Here is a 20,385-nt window from a genome sequence, read left to right on the forward strand (position 1 = left end):
AGATAAAGGGAAGACCTTCTTCTTGATAACATCCTCGGGCATACCTGCAAGCTTGAATAATCCACAAACTTCATCCACATAGATTAGGTGCAAATCGGGATGCAATGTTCCATCTCCTGTAAAAGCATTAGCTAGCAGTTTCTCTATCATACACGAAGGAATTTCAAAGTAAACATTTTCAGTAGGTTCAGTAGGTTGAGGAGAAACTCTTTGCTCTACTGGTCGGGGTGAAGATACCCCGAACAAGCCCCTCAAAGGCTTACTTTCCACAGTAACAAGTGACAGTAAATTTCAGCACACTATATAAATCTTTCCTTACCAAATTCCACTTACCAAAGGCGCTTCACTCCCCGGCAACGGCGCTAGAAAAGGTTCTTGATGACCCACAAGTGTAGGGGATCTATCGTAGTACTTTCGATAAGTAAGAGTGTCGAACCCAACGAGGAGCAGAAGGAAATGACAAGCGGTTTCCAGTAAGGTATTCTCTGCAAGCACTGAAATTATCGGTAACAGATAGTTTTGTGATAAGGTAATTCGTAACGGGTAACAAGTAATAAAAGTAAACAAGGTGCAGAAAGGTTGCCCAATCCTTTTTGTAGCAAAGGACAAGCCTGGACAAACTCTTATATGAAGGAAAACGCTCCCGAGGACACGTGGGAATTATCGTCAAGCTAGTTTTCATCACGCTCATATTATTTGCGTTCGTTACTTTGATAATCTGATATGTGGGTGGACCGGTGTTTGGTGCTGCCCTTCCTTGGACAAGCATCCCAATTATGATTAACTACTCTCGCAAGCATCCACAACTATGAAAGAAGAATTAAGGTAAACCAAACCATAGCATGAAACATATGGATGCAAATCAGCCCCTTACCAAGCAACGCATAACCTAGGGTTTAAGCTTCTGTCACTCTAGCAACCCATCATCTACTTATTACTTCCCAATGCCTTCCCCTAGGCCCAAACAATGGTGAAGTGTCATGTAGTCGATGTTCACATGACACCACTAGAGGAAAGACAACATACATCTCATCAAAATATTGAACGAATACCAAATTCACATGACTACTTATAGCAAGACTTCTCCCATGTTCTCAGGAAAAAACATAACTACTCACAAATCATATTCATGTTCATAATCAGAGGGGTATTAATATGCATAAAGGATCTGAACATATGATCTTCCACCGAATAAACCAACTAGCATCAACTATAAGCAGTAATCAACACTACTAGCAACCCATAGGTAACAATCTGAGGTTTTGACACAAAGATTGGATACAAGAGATGAACTAGGGTTTGAGAGGAGATGGTACTGGTGAAGATGTTTATGGAGATTGACCCCCTCCCGCTGAGAGGATCGATGGTGATGACGATGGTGATGATTTCCCCCTCCCGGGGGGATGTTTCCCCGACAGAACAGCTCCGCCGGAGCCCTAGATTGGTTCCGCCTTGGTTCCGCCTCGTGGCAGCGGTTTTTTGTCCCAAAAGCTTCCTCCTAATTTTTTCCAGGGTGAAAGACACCATATAGCCAAAGATGGACATCGGAGGCCTGACAGGGGGCCCATGAGGCAGGGGCGCGCCCAGGGGGTAGGGCGCGCCCCACCCTCGTGGATGGTGGGTGGCCCCCCTCTAGTACTTTCTTCGCTAAGTATTTTTTATTAATTCAAAAATAACTTCCATGGAGTTTCAGGACTTTTGGAGTTGTGTAGAATAGGTCTCTAATATTTGCTCCTTTTCCAGCCCAGAATTCCAGCTGCCAGCATTCTATCTCTTCGTGCAAACCTTGTAAAACAAGAGAGAAAAGGCATAAGTATTGTGACATAACATGTAATAACAGCCCATAATGCAATAAATATCAATATCAAATCATGATGCAAAATGGACGTATCAAGACACCAGGTTACTCAGCAGTGTAGAGAAGCAACTTACTTATCATACTGGGGAAAACAGCAGGAGTACCATTTGTTAACACAATTTAATTGCATCATATCACTGGAGGCATTAGATTAAAAATAACACTGGTTAGACATGTCATTAAGGTAACAGTGTGATCGCTTCATTTTACATGCGCCCTTACATTAACAACAACAAAAGGTTGCTATAAGGACATGCGACAATGGACGCACCAACACAATGTACCTACAAGGAGGCATAACGTGGTGATGCTGAGTTTGTTCATGCTATGTGAGGGTAGCAAATCTAATCCTGGAGAACTTTTACTCTGTGAGGGTAGGAAATCTAATCCTGGAGACCTTTTACTATGTGAGGGCAGCAAATCTAATCATGGAGACCTTTTACTATGTGATGGCAGCAAATATAATCCTAGACATACTCTGTTGACTTGTCCACCAGCCACACTTTCTATCCTTTTTTCAACCAATAATAGATTTGTTCCTTATCCAGTTTGTACTGAGTTTTCCCATTATTTCCCTTTTCAACCAAGAGACTGGTTGGGTATCCGGTCTCTAATACTTTCCCCTTGTTATTTCCTCTTTGAATCAAGTCCTAGATTCATGCTACGACTTTCCCCCTTTCTTCATTGTTTGAACCAAGTCCTAGATTCGAATGCATGAAGTAGCTTTACCTCTAATAATACTAAAAATTTAGGTGGATTTGGAAGAGCTGATGGAAGTAGAAAAATATGCACATGCAAACACGTGGGGAGCTGGGGCAGTAGAGCAAGGTCGCTTTCGAAGAACTTGTACCTGAGGTTCGTTGGGATGTCGGCGGCCGCAGGTCTGATCTGCGCACAATACGGCAGGGAGGAAGAAGGGTCGGAGGACCTCCCGAGCCGGCGCTGTGTCAGAGAGAACGACACGGGAAGATGATCGGGCCCCGCCGGCAGCTGTGGGTTTCCTCCCTCGGCGGCGATGACCGCGTGAATGATGCACCTTTTAGTCCTCTACACACACCGGCCGAAGGGATCCAGCCAGGTGTGTGATAAGCGGTGAGCGGAGAGAAAATGTCGCTACCGCTGTCTTGTTTAGATCTGGAGAGGATGAGAGAATGAAGAGAGCAACCCTAATAAAGCAAGCGCTCAGGCCCCTGCGTACATATATAGTGGAGTGATTATCTTATTCTCTCCACAACAAGCGTTTCAATTTGTGTACGTGGCATTAATGAAAAGAAACTCTCTATTTAAGGTGACTAATTGTACGACACCTACTTACTACTAGTAGTAGTATTGTTCACTTGTGCTCCCCGGCCCTCCATTCATTGAAGAACCCCACGGGTGAATAAACATACAGTACTAGTATTTATATAGAACGGACAAGCTCAAACTATTTTCGCGTAGTTGAAAGTTGAGGGCGGGGCTTTTCCCGGGCAGTACGCGCGGCAGTTTTCACGTAGGCGGTGTGATAGAGAGGCGAGGAGGGTGAGGGAGTAGCGGATTTAACTTACTTACTGCTCGAAAGGTCGGGCTGTGCGATTTGACGGCGTGTTACTGTTGGAAAGACTTGTGATATGACTACTCGATCACTATAGTCATGAATTACTGGCGCTACGACCGGGGTGATGCCCCCCTTCCATTATGCACTCTAATCTGGTGCATGACACGTCGACCCGGATGCTGGCTCTCCCACATGTCGGCAAAGTATGTAGTAAGAAGGAGCAAATCATCATGCGGTATATACTACTACTACTACTCACGTCGGAGGAGTGCGTACCACGGCAGCCCAGTGAACCAGTAGTAGAAAACAATGTGGTGATATGGCCATAAAAAACAATGTCCTACGGTCCAGACTGTAGCATGTACAGTACTACTCCTATTTGTTTGGATCCCTGAGTTAGAGCTAGTTTGGGTTGAAATAGCCTCAAATTATCGAAACAGGAGGGGTTAGTTTGAGCTAGTTTGCTCTAACCCAGCTAAAAAAACTAGCTGGGTGGACAGGTTCTAATTGGGTTACTTCTCCTTGGGCCCACTAAAAGAGAACTAAAAAAATCTCCCCTGCCCGCACCAGATCGCTCCCTCCCCCCCCCTCGCACGACTCCTCTCTGTTCCCCATTGTGCCGTCCACCCTCTCTCTCCTCTGGCCGCCCTCTCCCTCCAGCCTCCGCCACCCTCCTCCGGCCGCCCTCTCCCTCCGGCCTTCAAAGGTTGCCCCGCTCCCCCTTCACCAGTCATTTTTCTCCCTCTGTCGTGCGCGGCAGCGGCACATCTACCAGGGAGGTCGCGAGAGGGGTGAGTTTGTTCGTTCCTTCTCTGTCTCATAGCCATATCATTGATCTTGCTCGCTCTAGCGCTAATTCTGATTTGGAAAAGTAGATCTTGATCAAACTTGGTATAGATTTGCGGTGCACACAGGGAATTGTTTGATGTTGCTTGAGGAGGTAATAAATCTTTCTAGAGGTCCAAAGATTCAGTTCAACTTTCTAGGTATTTCAGTTTCAGGCTTGCATTATTTCTAGAGGCCCAAAGATTCAGTTCACCTTTCAAGGTATTTCAGTTTCAGGCTTGCATTATTTCTAGAGGCCCAAAGATTTAGTTCACCTTTGTAGGTATTTCAGTTTCAGGCTTGCATTATTTCTAGAGGCCCAAAGATTAAGTTCACAGTCGTCGGCAAGCAGCCCTGCTACCCATGCCGGTGTCGATCTCAACTCGCAATTGTCGGTGTGGAACGACACCTATGGGATCACAAGAATCCCTACTACGGTTGCCGGGGCTCAGGGTTGCAAGAAGAGCAGGATAAGTAGCCAGCACGAGGATCGTTTACCCAGGTTCGGGCCGCGAGGATGCGTAAAACCCTAGTGCTGCTTTGGTGGGTCTATTTCAGAGAGTTCTTGAGCTCTTGAACTAGCTGTGGTGAGCGCGTGGTTCGAGAGAGCCGAATCCTTTTCCAGTATGCCACGGGCCTCCTTTTATAGTCGAAAGGGGCTGCCACAGTGGCACACAGGAGGTGGAAAGGCGCACAGTGCTATGAGCTTATCGCTTGTATTAGAGGACAAGTCGCATTTAATGCGCCGCTGAGGTGTCCCCTAGCTTTATCGGGGACGGGGGCGAGGCCCGTCCCGTCCGTCGCCGCTCCTCCTCGCTTCGACACGCGCCCTTGCCAGCGATGCGTGCGGCGCCATGTAGGCAGGCAGGCAGGTGAGTTGGCGCGGTGGTAGGATCTTCACGAAGATCTGCATGCCGCCATGCAGGCGCCTGCTGAGTTGGCATGGAAGCTGCATGTGGCCACGCAGGTGTCTGCCCAGCTGGTTTGGGCTGGCAGCTGCATGCGAACGGCAGTGGAGACTTGGCTGGTGCGGGCCTGGCAGTGGCCCTGTTGGCGTCTTCGGCGAGAGCCTTGCCGGGGGGCCCGACAAGGGTCTTGCCATGGCGTGCTGTCGTGCCCGGCAAGAATCTTGCCGGGGGTCTTGTGGCTCTCCTCGGTAAGGATCTTGCTGAGGATCGTTGTCTTCTAATCCTCGTCTGATCTTGAATATGTCTTCACAAAGGTCTGCATGCCACCAGAGAGGTGCCTCCCGAGCCCTGGCCCCATGTGGATGATCGTGTTGGGGACCGTGGGCTTAAGGGTGGCTCGCTCTGTTGGTGTGGGGCGAGCTGCCCCGGCAAGGGTCTTGCCGGGGGAACCTCCTTCGTCCCTCTGCTCTTTGTGGTCTTGGCCTTGGCATTGCTCTGGTTATCTTGGGCTTCGGTCTTACCTTGGCTCGCCTCCCCTGTTCTGCTTGGTGTGACCGTGGGCGCGGCTCCCACTGCCCGTGCACAGGTAAAGGGGTACAAAAGTGCGCCGGCAGGAGCCCCCGGGCCTGGGCCACACATAAGCGCGACACGTTGTTGGGCCAGGCCCAAAATGGTGCGCGGGCAGGTGGGGCGGTTTTTACCGCGGTAAAACTTTTCGCGTGCTTCGCTTCCCATGACCCGCGCATGGCGTGGCGCGGTGTGGAGTGGTGCGCGTGACGTGGGCGGCATGCGTGGGGCAGTTCCCGCGCGCATGCATCACATCGTAGTAAAGAGGCGGCTCGCGCCTTCCCCATAAAAAGAGGGAGGCGTAGAGGCGCGGCTCATTTACTGCGCGGGGCCGGGTCGCGGCCTTCAAGGCATCCACACCCCATGATCACGGGGTGGGGAGAGGTCGCCTCACCCGTCCCCTCGATTCTGCAGATTCACCACACGTCCCCCATGCGCTTGGGGTGGCAAGCGGTGGAGGCGGGAAACCGGGCCGTTGCTGGTTGGGGCAGCGGGTCGGTCCCGATTCCCTGCGCCTCTGGTGGCTGAATTGGCCGAGACGGGCGGCCGAGCACCGACCCTGCCCCTTTATAAGGTGGGGGAAGGGGGGATGGCATCCCGCACTCTTCTGTCATCTATCTCCTCCTGCTCCCGCTTCTTCCTTTCACTCGGCATGGAGAAAGGGAATCCTGGTCCTTCGTCGATGGCGGCGAGGGTCGCTGCTCGACAGTGCGTCCCTCCCCCTCCTGGGCCCGCGGTAGTGGAGCCGGCCGCGAGGGGAAGGGGGAGGGGGCGAGGCCGCGGGCGAGGCCGGGGCAGAGGTCGTAGTGCTCGGGGAAGAGGAGGACGGGGCGGCGCTCCGGCTTCGCCCCCTCCAATGATGCCTTTTCCGATGGAAGGCCATGTTCGAGACCAGCCTCGCGAGTTCTTCATCAGGCTGCGCCGGCCTCTGCGTAGCCGCCTTCGTCTTCCCGCCCCGTTTGCTCGGGAGATGGAGCTTGACCCGCCCCAATCCCTCAGATTGCACATGAGGGGCTGTGGGAATGGGGGCACACGGGTCGACGTTGACTTCCCGGCTCCTCGGGTCATGTACCTCCGTCGCAGATGGAAGACGTTCGCTCGCATCCACAGCTTGACGTCGGGGCTCGTCCTCTACTTCAAATTAATGGAGGACGGCCTGCTCTCCGTCAAGGTCTCCGGAGACTTGGGGACTCGCCTGAAGTGCTGCATGGAGAGCTCCTCCGACGGAGATTCCGACAACGGAAGTTCTTCCTCAAGCTAGAGTGATGAGGAGGACAGTGGGGCAGATGACGGGGACGAGTCCGACTAGGCGTTGGATGCCCCGCGCCAGGGCGGGTCCGGCAGCAGCAGCATCTGCACCTGGCCGGTCCTTCGGCAGAGTTTTGCCGGGGGTGGGGCCAGCTCCTTGAACTTCTCGGGGCCGTCTCCTTGGGCGGCTGGCGTTGGGAGGCTGCGGAAGAGGAAGAGGTCGGGCGGCAAGGCCGTCAACTCAGAGTACGCGGGCACCGACGCCTTCATCGCGTATTGCCGGTCCTGCCGCCTCGTCTTCCAGCTCCTTTCCCGGCACCGTCATCACCGGCCCACCCGTGGGCGGCCACCGAGGTGTTCTCTTGGTGCTTTCTGCTGCTCGTAGCTCGCCTAGGCGCCCCTTTTGCCCTTTCGCCTCCTTGACCTGCCTCCTGAGGACAGGGACAAGAAAGGGATCACGGGCATCTTATCTCTTTTTAATCTGTAAGCCTTCGGGCCTGGTTAAATTTAAAGCTTGTAATCCCCCTTGCTCATGTTTTTCATTCCGTACGGACTATACCTGTGTGGGATGCTTTTAATGAAAAAGGGATGTTTGCCGGGTTTCTCGTTCGTGGGTAGACCCCGCGACAAGGAGCGAATCCTTGTTACAATTTAAGATAAATGTTTTCACCCGGCAACAGGCCTTGCCGTCCCCCTACTTCGCTCGACCATTCTCACGCCCTTGGCGGAGGCAGGGATGCAGCGGGCTTAGGCTCCTCGTTCTACTTCCTCGCCAGCGCGACTACAACCAAATCCGGGCCCAGGAGATAATCCTTGGGTATAGAAAAGGGGAGCATGGTGGCCTAGAAATAAAACGAGGATTCACATATCCCAGTTCCATTCCGAAATGCATGATAGAGGATGAAAGACTTATATAGATCTGCAGCCCCCGGCAACCTTGTCTTGCCTTGGTTGGATCCTTGTGGCTCAGCAGAAGTGTCCACGTGCCCTGCGAACCAAAGAGGACAGAAAGACGCACACTCGACCTCTAGGCTAGGGGTTAGTCGCCGCTAAGCATTATCAACCCTAACCGAGGGAGAGACTTAACCTAGCATGCATGCTATAACTTAGGGCGCCAGCGCTTCATTTATTTATGCCCAGGGTCTGCCCCTGGCTTTGTACGAAGGGTTACATGCCTTGCCGGCAAAGCTTGTACAAAAGGTGGCTTGCCGGGAGGCCCGGCAAGCCGCGCCTCACGGGTAAAACTTGCGAAGATGCTCGATGTTCCAGGATTTGCTCACTGGGACAGCATCTTCGGTCTCCAGGCGGACTGCGCCGGGCCTGGTGACTCGCATTACCCGATAAGGGCCTTCCCACTTTTGCGTCAACTTGTTGGAATTCTTGGCGGACTGAACGCGCCGAAGGACAAGGTCGCCTTCCTCAAAGCTTCGGGCATGAACCTTGCGGCTATGGTAGCGGCGCAAGGCTTGCTGGTAGTGTACTGCTCTCACAGCCGCCCGAAGATGATCTTCCTCAAGGAGCTTCGCGTCAACTGGGCGCAACTGCTCTTGCTCAAGCTCATCATAAGCGAGCACTCGAGGTGACCCGTATATGAGTTCCGTGGGGAGAACTGCTTCTGCCCCGTATAACAGGGCAAAAGGTGTCTGGCTGGTGGCTCGATTTGGCGTCGTCCTGATCGAGCAAAGAACCGCCGGCAACTCATCAATCCAGCGCCTTCCACTCTTGTGCAGCTTGTCAAAGGTCTTCGTTCTCAGGCCTCGCAACACTTCAGCATTTGCCCTCTCCGCTTGGCCGTTGCTCCGTGGGTGTGCCACGGAAGCAAAACAGACCTTGCTACCGAGGTCTTGAATGTATTGCATGATGGTGTGGCTTGTGAACTGCATGCCGTTGTTAGTGATGACTCTGTTTGGCACACCAAAACGGCAGACCAGTCCCTTGAAGAACTTGGCGGCTGATTGAGCAGTCACCTTTCTCACTGCTTCCACTTCCGACCACTTTGTGAACTTGTCGATTGCAATGTACAAGTACTCAAAGCCCCCGACAGCGCGGGGGAAAGGGTCCAGTATATCGAGCCCCCAGACCGAGAATGGCCAGGAGAGAGGGATTGTTTGAAGGGCTTGAGTTGGTTGATGAAGCTTCTTTGAATGGAGCTGACACGCTTCACACTTGGTTACTAGTGCCGTCGCATCCTGGAGGGCGGTGGGCTAGAAGAAACCTTGCCGGAACGCCTTTCCGGCAAGGGCCCTCGACCCTATGTGGGAGCCACATATGCCTCCATGTATCTCTGCCAACAGCTCCAGTCCTTCCTCCCGGGGATGCACTTTAGTTTCACACCGTTCGGCCTTCTCCTTTACAGGACGTCATCAACGAACTGGTACAGGGCGGACCGACGGCCTACTTTCTCCGCTTCTTCCTGCTCCTTAGGAAGGTCCCCTGTTTGGAGGAATTGGGCGTATGCTCCGCCCATGCCGGAGCATGGGGCTCGACGGCAAGGACCAAAGGCATCCCTTCCGACATGGGAGCGACTGTCTCTACGGCCAGGGCTTGATGCCCTGCCGGAGCCAGTTGCTCTTGGGTAGGCCGAGTGTCCGCGGCAGCACCGTTGCCGGCAGCCCCAGGGGCTCGGTAGGAAAGTACATGCCGGGACCTGACTTCTTCCGCTTGTTCTGCCCCATTGATGGCTCGACGGATGGTTGAGTTAACCGGAGAAAAAAGGTACCTGGTTCCACAGGTAGCTTGAATGCAGCATGCTTTGACAGGTAATCGGCGATGTCGTTCTCTATTCGGGGGACATGCTCCGCTTGGATACCGTCAAAGCGTTCCTCCAGCTTCCTCACCTCATCTACGTAGGCCTCCATCAACGGGCTCTGGTAATCCTTGTTGACCTGCCTAACAACAAGCTGCGAGTCACCCCTGACGATGAGCTTCTTAACCCCGAGGTCTGCCGCGATCCTGAGACCGGCGAGCAATCCCTCGTACTCATCAGCGTTGTTGGTGGACATCTCCCTGGGGAAGTGCATCCGGATCACGTACTTGAGGTGCTCTCCGGTCGGTGCAACGAGCAGCACACCGGCACCGGCGCCTTGCAGCGAGAAAGCCCCATCAAAGTACATGATCCAGTCACGGTCCGCTTCCTTGCCGGGGAGAGTGATCTCCTAGATTTCTTCGTCAGGCGTTGAGGTCCATTCTGCAATGAACTCCGCCAAGACTCTGCTCTGGATTGTCGAGGTACTTTCAAACTTCAAACCGAAACTTGATAATTCCAAGGCCCATTCCACAATCCTTCCGGGTTCATCTGGGTTATGCAGTATCCGTTGCAACAAGAGGCGGGTGACGACAGTGATCTCGTGGGCTTGGAAGTAATGACGCAGCTTCCTCGAGGCCATAACGAGGCTGAAGAGCAATTTTTGTACACCGGAGTACCTCGATCTAGCTCCCTGCAAGAGGGAGCTGACAAAGTAAACCAGGTGCTGCATCATCTTCGTCTTCTACACCACCTCACTCGACCGCGCGGGTACTGCCTTGGTGGCATCAGACTCTGCCGGGGGCCTCGCCTTGCCGGCACCAGGCCCTGCCGGGGGAATCTTTGGTTTGCCATCCGCTGGTTCTGCCGCCGTCACTGCCTCCTCGTCGACCTCCCTCTGTGCCACCAGTGCGGCGCTGACCACTTGATTCGTCGCCGCCAGATACAGCAGTAACGGCTCTTGTGCTTTAGGCGCAACCAGTATTTGCGTGGAGGAAAGATATTTCTTCAGATCCTGCAATGCTGCCTCGGCTTCTGGGGTCCACTCCATTGGGCCTACCTTCTTCACGATTTTGATGAAAGGAAGGGCGCGCTCAGCAGACTTGGAGATTAATCGGCTCATGGCGGCGACGCAGCCGCTGAGCCGACGCACATCCTTGATCCGCTTGGGCGCCTCAATCTGCTCAATAGCCTTGATTTTGTCTGGGTTTGCCACGATCCCGCGCTGCGACACAAAGAACCCGAGAAGCTTGCCGGACGGCCGAAGACACACTTCTCAGTGTTCAGCTTGAGGTTGATCTTGCGCAGGTTGGCAAATGTCTGTTCCAGATCTTGCACAACAGTTGGCCCGTCCTTGGTTTTGACCACTATGTCATCCATGTATGCCTCCATATTTCTATGGAGCTGTGGTTCAAAACCAATTTGGACTGCTCTTGCAAACGTCGAGCCAGCACTCTTCAACCCGAAAGGCATCCGTAAAAAGCAATACGTACCACATGGGGTGATGAATGCTGTCTTTTCTTCATCCTCTCTCGTCATGAAGATTTGGTGGTAGCCCAAGTAGTCGTCGAGGAATGATAACAGATCACACCCGGCCGTGGAGTCAACAATCTAGTCGATGTGCGACAATGGGAAGGGGTCCTTAGGACAAGCCTTATTGATATCTGTGTAATCAATACACAGTATCCACTTCCCATTCGCCTTGTGCACCACTACCGGATTGGCCAACCACGTCGCGTGGAGCACTCCTCTCACCAAACCTGCCACTTCCATCTTCCTGATCTCCTCTGTGATGAACTCCTGCCTCTCCAGAGCCTGCTTTCTGACCTTCTGCTTGACGGGCCGCGCATGAGGGCAGACAGCTAGGTGGTGCTCAATCACCTCCCTGGGAACACCGGGGATGTCGGATGCTTGCCACGCAAACACGTCGACATTCGCCCGCAGGAAGGTGACGAGCGCGCCTTCCTATTTGCTGTCGAGGGTGGAGCCTATGGTGAAGGCCCCTCCCATGCCATCCTCCCTGGTGGACACCTTCTTGGTCTGTGGTGGCTCGGCTATGGATTTCTTCCTCCTGCCGGTAGAGCTCTCTGGCACGTCCTCGACAGTAGCGTAGCACTCCGAAGAGGCGTGCTTGCCGAAGTGGGTGCGAAAGGTCTTGACGGGCTTTCTCTTCCCTTCCGGGCCTTCAGCGGTAGGAGCAGGTGCCTTGACGGCAGCTGCTGCAACTGCTTCCCGGTAGAGTTGGTCGGCACAGATCAACGCGTCCTTCTTGTCGGAGGGGACGGAGTTGATGGTCAACGGCCCAGGCATCTTTAGCATGTTGTAGGCGTAGTGTGATGCTGCCATGGACTTGGCTAGTGCCGGGCGGCCGAGGATCCCGTTGTAGGGCAAGGGGATCTCGGCCACGTCGAAGGTGATCCTCTCCGTCCTGTAGTTCAACTCTCCTCCAAACGTCACGGGCAGTGTGACCTTCCCCTTCGGCTGGCTCCTCCCCGGATTGACCCCTTGAAACGTGCCCGTTTCCTCGAGGTCTCCATCAAGAATTTGCAGCCTTTTGATCACGACAGGCGAGATCATGTTCAGGCCGGCCCCGCCGTCAACCAACGTCTTGTTCAACTTGAGGTTGCGTATCGTTGGTGAGACCAACAATGGAAAACACCCGACCGCGGTTGTGCGGTCAGGGTGGTCCTCGGCGTCAAAGATGAGGGGCGTGATGGACCACTTTAGCGGCTTCTGAGCGTCGAACGACGGTTCAGCTGCTGTAATTTCACGCGCCCACTGCTTGAGCTGGCGGTGAGAAGTATGCAGTGAGGTGCCACCATCAATGCACATGGCCTCCGTAGCCTTCTTGAACTCTTGCTCACCGGACTCGTCGTCCTCGTCGTGATCACCGTCTTCTTGTTTCTTGTCACGGCCCCGGGCGGGCCTCTCTTGTGGTTTGTCCTTGCCGCGGCAGCCTCCGTGGCCGCCACACTTCTTGCCGGATCCCTCGGCACCATCCTCGTCCTTCTCCTTGTCCCACCTCTCGTACTCATCTTTTTGCTTCTCAGCAAGCAGCTCGACTTGTCGGCAGTTCTGGAGGTCGTGGCCCTTGGTGCGGTGTATCTTGCAGTACTGCTTGCCGGAGCCCCCTGGCTTGTTGGCAGCTGCTAAGGCTCGGCAAGCGGCGCTCCCGGCAATCTCCTTGCCGGGGCCGTCTGCCTTGACCTTTTTGGCAGCGCCGATGTCGTCAGACCCCTTGACGGCGAGTACGGCCTTGCCCTTGCGTTTCCTGTTGCGACGCCGGCCCTTCTTCGTTGGGGTGGCGGCGTCTTCGTCAGTAGAGTCGGTTTCCGCACCGGCATCTTCGCCGGGGTACTTCCTTCCCTCTTCAGCCCGGGCGCATCTATCGGCCAGAACGTAGAGCTCGGCCACATCCTTAACCTTGGTCATCGCCAGCTCTTCATGCATCTTGCGGTTGCGCATGTTCTGATGGAACACGCTGATCACAGCGGCGGGATGAACGTCGGGGATGTTGTACTACACCCGGCTGAATCTCTGGATGTACTTGCGCAGGGTTTCCCCTTCCTTCTGGGGAATGATATGCAGATCACTAGCCTGCCAATGAGGTTGGTGGCCTCCTGTGAAGGCGCCAACGAACTCATGGCACAAATCCGAACAAGAAGAAATGGAATCCACCGGCAAGTGCATCAACCAAGACATAACATTGGGCTTCGGTGCCAGCGGGAAATAATTGGCAAGCACCTTGTCGTCGCGAGCTCCGGCAGCCTCCATCGCGATGGTGTAGATGCTGAGGAACTCGGACGGATGGGTCTTTCTAGTGTACTTCTCGCCAACGTCAGGCTTGAACGTGCGGTGGGACGGCCACTGGAACTGCCGCAGCTCATGGGTAAAGGACGGGCAGCCCACCTCGTAAGGTAGGCCGCCGGAACCCCCGGTGCTGGGCGGTCCATAGCAGGGCCCGCCCGCTTGTCCGACTGGTGGCGTGTATCGCACCGGCGCGTGATGGTGGTCCGAGCATCTTCGTGAGCTCGTTCTCGAAGAACTTGGCGCTGGTCGCGGAGGGTCCGTGGGTCGGAGACGCTATGGAGATGTTATCACAAGCATCGTCACGACGGGCCGACGCCCGCGGTGGCTGGCGAGGAGGAGGAGACTGCACCATGGCCGCAGCTCCCCCGGTCCTCCCACCGCCAGCACGTGGCGGCTCGGTGGAGCGCCGACCCGAGGGCCCCACCGATCGCGGATCGTCTTTGTTGGCGACGGCGATGAGGCTCTGGATAGTGGCCCTCCACTCGTCGAGCTTCTCTGCAGCAGGAGGGAAGTCGAGGAGCAGGTGCGCGCGTGCCAAAGCTTCTGCTCGCGTGGGCGGTGGCGACAGCTGCGTGGATCGCGGTGCGCTACGACTTCTAACTGCGTTAGAAGGAGCTCCGTTACGACCCAGCGGTTGCGTGCCATTTCCGCCAGCACTTCAGCGGGCATGCTGAACCCCTTCATCCCGTGGATGACGCACAGGGCTCTTCCCACGGCGGTGCCCAGGGTCACCAGCATGGTGCTCAGCGCGCACACCATGGGAAGAGCGCGCAGTGCTCGCCGGTGTGGGCGTCTTGGAGGTCGTTGTGCCGCCCGGAGGTGGCGCAACGACACCCCTGGAGGGCCCCGCGCCACCTGCGGGGGCCCCAGCTCCGTCTTTAGATCTGGCGACGTGCGACCAGTCGTCTGGCGCGCGAATGACGCCGCTCTCCATGCTCTGACTGCCAGGGCGATGCTGGTGCTCGCGGACCATGGCCCGTGTCCTGTCCGCGACCGTTCCACCGCTGGTCCGCACCGGCACGGGCCGTTCGGCTCCCAACGAGCCGATCACCGTGGCCGTCTTCTTCTTGGGAGCCATGGCGACGGAGAGTTGCTAGGCTAACTACTAGACCATATTCTCACAACTGCGCCCCCTACCTGGCGCGCCAAAGATGTCGGTGTGGAACGACACCTATGGGATCACAAGAATCCCTACTACGATTGTCGGGGCACGGGGTTGCAAGAAGAGCAGGATCAGTAGCCAGCACGAGGATCGTTTACCCAGGTTCAGGCCGCGAGGATGCGTAAAACACTAATCCTGCTTTGGTGGGTGTATTTCAGAGAGTTCTTGAGCTCTCGAACTAGCTGTGGTGAGCGTGTGGTTCAAAAGAGCCGAATCCTTCTCCAGTATGCCACGGGCCTCCTTTTATAGTCGAAAGGGCTGCCACAGTGGCACACGGAAGGTGGAAAGGCGCACAGTGCTATGAGCTTATCGCTCGTATTATAGGACAAGTCGCATTTAATGTGCCGCTGAGGTGTCCCCTAGCTTTATCGGCAACAGGGGCGAGGCCCGTCCCGTCCGTCGCCGCTCCTCCTTGCTTCGACATGCGCCCTGGCCAGTGATGCGGGCGGCGCCATGTAGGCAGGCAGGCAGCTGAGGTGGCGCGGTGGTAGGGTCTTCACGAAGATCTGCATGCCGCCACGCAGGCGCCTGCTGACTTGGCCTCGAAGCTGCATGTTGCCATGCAGGTGTCTGCCCAGCTGGTTTGGGCTGGCAGCAGCATGCGAACGGCGGTGGAGACTTGGCTGGTGCGGGCCTGGCAGTGGCCCTGTTGGCATCTTCGGCGAGAGCCTTGCTGGGGGGCCCAGCAAAGGTCTTGGCGTGGCGTGCTGTCATCGCCGGCAAGAATCTTGCCGGCGGTCTTGTGGCTCTCCTCGGTAAGGATCTTGCCGAGGATCATTGTCTTCTAATCCTCATCTGATCTTGAATATGTCTTCACAAAGATCTGCATGCCACCACAGAGGTGCGTCCCGAGTCCTGGCCCCATGTGGATGATGGTGTTGGGGACCGTGGGCTCAAGGGTGGCTCGCTCTGTTGGTGTGGGGCGAGCTGCCCCGGCAAGGGTCTTGCCGGGGGAACCTGCTTCGTCCCTCTGCTCTTTGTGGTCTTGGCCTTGGCATTGCTCTGGTTATCTTGGGCCTCGGTCTTACCTTGGCTCACCTCCCCTGTTCTGCTTGGTGTGACCGTGGGCACGGCTCGGACTGCCCGTGCACAGGTAAAGGGGTACAAAAGTGCGCCCCTCCTTTTGTACACCGACACAAGCGCAGGCATCGGAGGGGTTCCCGGGGCTTGGGCTCTACAAAGCCTTCCTCCAGAGCGACGATGACCAGCTCCTCCCTGTGTCCGTGAGGGGCTCCGGGCTCCCTCCCTATCGTGAATGTTTTCTGTGATGAGTTAGCTCATGCTTTGTTTCATGGAATGTATTTTTTCGTGAAGCTTGATTGACGACTTTTATGTTTAAGTGGGATATCTCATTTGTATGGACAAATTAAAATTTATCATGTTTTGCATGCTCGATTTGTAAAGATGGTTCGTTGATGTCAATTGTTTGCGGGAGGAGGCCACACAAGAGCCAGCCACACCAAATCCGGCAGGAAATAGGGTCCAAAGTAGTCAAATTATTGAGAAAGAGCATTTATTGTCAATCTAACCCTGCCATCCATACACCTCTTTGGTTTAGAGTTAGTTCAGGGTTAGAATCTAACTCTAACCTCTAACTGAGTTAGAGTTCTCCTCGTCTCGGTTCATTGCCATCATACTTTCCCCATTCCTGTGTTTTCAGTATCCAGCAAATCAAAGAGGCCCCTAGACTGGTTTAGGTCCGGTCATTTTTTATAAACGTGTTATGTCCAAAATTTAATGAACGTGCTCCGGTTTCTATGAAAATAATCCGGTTTCATGTAGTAATTCATTAATTTACTTATTCTTCTGCGGGGGGTTTGCATGTAATTCGTGAGGTCTGAAATGTGAAGTACCCCGGCATATGCTCCGAGTCGTGCATGCACTACGACCCAGATCCTCTATGTCCCACATGTCGGCAAAAGGGAGCACGTGGAAATAGCCTAGGATTACATATAAGGATAAATGCGTGAAAAAATATGTACTGTGAAGCGTAGCTACGGTTCGAAAAGGAGACCTAAAGTGATGCCAGCTATAGGTCGCACGCACCCAACTAGTGGTACTAGACATACGACTATTTTTCCCTCAAAAAAAGAGGTATGACTGCTCAGTACTCCTATTCTATCAACACGAGTCCCATCTGACAACAGCGTCCGTGCTACAACTAGCTCTTCTCCCTCGTTTCTCTCTTCTAATTCTAAACTCAGCCGATGCCCGGTGGGTGCGGTGGGGATTTTCCGATGGTTGGTTTGCTCAACTGCGGCCCCACCTCACAGTGAAAACGTTACGACTGGAATAAAAATGCCATATACTCCCTCCGTTCCTAAATATAAGCCTTTTTAGATATTTCAAATGGAATACAACATATGGATGTATGTAGACATATTTTAGAGTGTAGATTCACTCATTTTGCTCTGTATGTAGTCACTTGCTGGAATCTCTAGAAAGACTTATATTTGGGAACGGAGGGAGTACTATACTAATAAAACATTAAGGCCACGAGGCGATGCAGTGCTGGTTACAGGAGGCAAGAAGAAGAGATGCATCCATCGACGATGTCCACCTCCTCGACTCAGGGTGCCGGCCCATCGAACGGCGGCTAAGTAGTGGCGGCTTTCGTGGCTAGGTCAACGTGCTTCTGAAAAATGGCGTCCAAAGATTCCAACCTCTGGAAGAAGGCCAACGTCTTTCTGTCCTCGCTGGCCTTGTAGTGGCCTATGTAGACGATTTCCTCATAGACGTGGATGTGCAGGTCGACGGTTTCTTGCTTGGCGAGGCGCTGCGCGGCGAGCGTGGCCTCGAGGTGCACATTCTTCGTTGCGACCTCTGGCACCTGGTTCATCACCATGGAGGCCGATGAGGGTGGCAGGCAATGAGGAGCCTGGGCGCGCGGGCTAGAGCAGTACGGCAAGGTCGTCCGTGCGCTTCTTGACAGTGGTGAACTTGCGGATGGAGTTGACCATCATTGTCGGAGTAAATGGCTACGGGTAGCCTAACCGACTCCCCCTGGCTCTTCGAAAAACTATCACGCCGTTCAAGCCTTCAAGCACGCAAAGCATAGGGCCGCCTTCCCCCGGCCGGCTATCCCTAGGACCGACTCCCAGAAGCCGGCCATGAAGAAATCCGACTCCCAGAAGCCGGCCAGGAAGAAAGCCGACTCCCAGAAGCCGGCCATGAAGAAAGCCGGCTCCCAGTAGCCGGCCAAGACTGCACCCACAAAGACTGTACCCACATAACGGCGATAGGATGGGGCGTGGCCGCAGTACAGCCCACTACCCCCGAATACCGGAACAGGCATGGCCACAGGGCGCCGTACGGGCCATCCATCCCCCGTCCGGCGCGGCACTGTAGCCGTGTTGGCCTCGATCTCACCCACGACAGGCACAAGTACGGCCCGTAGGCGGCGGGCCCCTTTTTCCAGAGAGACACCCGAAGGCGGCCTGGCCTCCTCTAGTCGTGCAGGGGTGTGGCCGGCTCCCAATAGCCGGCAACCTCCCTCCCTCGAAACATGTGCTTCATTAAGAAGACAAGACGAGGTAAGGCTACAGTGAGAGTCCGCAAGGCGGTGACACTGTAGCCACGCTTACCTCAACAAAGCTCTCGTCATCAGAGGCGAGGCAACAGTAACCAGCCGCCGACAAAGCCCCCAAGCGGTGGGGCCGGCCTGTCGGCCAAGAGGCCGGCAGCTGACGGGACGCACCAGTCGGCGGGCCCCAATGACCGGCGGAGAAGCCGGCGTGCATAGACGCTGATGGCTGGGACATGCGCCCAGCCAGATTACCATTTTACCCCTGGGGGGTAGGCCTTTATAAACCCCCCGGGACACCCATGGAAAGGGTTGATCTCATAGGATTCCACACACCACATAGAGAGAAAAGGATAGCTAGCCTTGCCCTTCTTCTTCCACTAGCCAAACAGATCTAGGAACGCTTGTAGCTACTTGAATTGATCTAGTGATCATGCGGAGACCCCGCAGAGCAGGACTAGGGGTGTTATCTCCATGGAGAGCCCCGAACTTGGGTAAGATCCGCCGGCGTGCATGTCTTCTCCTCATCCCGTTTCCAGGCACCGGCGATGTTTTACTGGCTCCCACTATGATAAGCCATCCGTTGCCATATGTCGCACCTACCACCTGAAATTTGGCGCCCACCTTGGGGCCAGGTGCACCGTCGTCCGGAGACCTGTTCTGGACGGGAACCCTTTTCCTCCCGCGGGAGCGCAGCCAGCCTACTGCGCCCGATGGCGCTTGCCCCGACGCGTTGCTAGGCGTCGACAACGCCTGCGCAGTGAGCTGCCTCGCCGATCTTCTTGGCGAGACTCGCATCTCCGACGAGCCCGCGTCCGACGCGGGCACAGACTGCCTCGAGAGCCGCCTCGTCAGCCTCCTCGACCAGCTTCACGTCTCTAGTGAGTTTGCTGTGGACTCGGAGTCGGTCGGCTCCACCGACCCGATGCTCGTCGACTCCGACACGGCATCGCTCGACGCCTACCCCTCCAATGTGGTAGTCTTCGACGACCCTTTCCCTCGAGCTGACAGCGGCAGCAGCGCTGTCACTGAGGTGCTGGTCATCAGCCACGTCGCCGACTCGGGCGAGAACGCCCACGACGCCCTACAAGCGGCGATGCATGACTTATCTGTCCCCATCCCGGCCGACGCCGACGCCGAGACCCTGGAGGCACGCCGCCTCGCCCTCATCGCGGAGGGCCAGAAGATAGCCTCCATGAGACGCCTCACCGAGGCTCACCAGCGTGAAGTCGACCGCGCCGCCTTTGGTACGCCACCTCATGGCGCGCCAAGCCGAGCCGGCCTCGTCAAGAAGCGCGGCGCGGCCATCGCCAGCATGCTGGAGGCAGACCGCCCCGTCTACGCCACACCGCTCGAGAATCTGCCAGCAGCTCAGGCGGCCGCACAAGAGCTGAATGGGCTGGGGGCTGATGAGCTCCCCTACATGACAAGGCGCATCCAGCAGCTGATCGACGCGGCCGCAGAATGGCATGAAGCCGGCGCCCACGCTGAGAGTCCTCCCCGACGCCGAGAGCACGCCGCGACATCCCGGTCGCCGACTGCGAGCGGCGCCCGCGCAAGGAAAGACAAGGAGCCGGCTGCTAGCTGCAGCCAGACTCGAATCACCATCGAGCATGACGCGGAAGGCCGCCCTCGAGCAGTGGATCGCCAAGGCAATCCGCCTCCTCCCCCGCCTCGTGGGGAGAGACATCCCACCCCGCCGCCTGTCATGCATCCGACTCTCGATGGTCGACTAGGCCACCGCGAAGGAGTCAGCGAGAACAACGCCCGCCACCGGATCGACCGCCTAGCTCGATCCCTTGCGCTAGAAGAAGAGGACGATGTCGGCCCGCCGTGCTTTGGCCCCCGCATCCGCGACGAGCCCTTCCCCAAAGGGTTCTCGCTCGCCAGAGACACGCCCAAGTACAACGGCTCTGTGAATCCGGAAGATTGGCTCATCGACTACTCTACCGCTGTCAGCATAGCGAACGGGAACAGGCGCGTAGCCGTGAAGTACGTCCCTCTCATGCTGCAGGGCACGACATGGACCTGGCTTAACAGCCTCAAGCCCTTCAGCGTCAAAAGCTGGCTGGACTTCACGGAAGTCTTCGTCCGCAACTTCACCAACACGTACAAGCGGCCTCCCAAACCCCGCCAGCTCTCCTTATGTGTCCAAGGGCCCAGCGAGTCGACCCGCGACTACCTCACACGGTGGGCCGAGCTCC

The sequence above is a fragment of the Triticum aestivum genome, chromosome 6D (assembly GCF_018294505.1).
Source record: "Triticum aestivum cultivar Chinese Spring chromosome 6D, IWGSC CS RefSeq v2.1, whole genome shotgun sequence".
In the NCBI taxonomy this organism is placed as follows: domain Eukaryota; kingdom Viridiplantae; phylum Streptophyta; class Magnoliopsida; order Poales; family Poaceae; genus Triticum; species Triticum aestivum.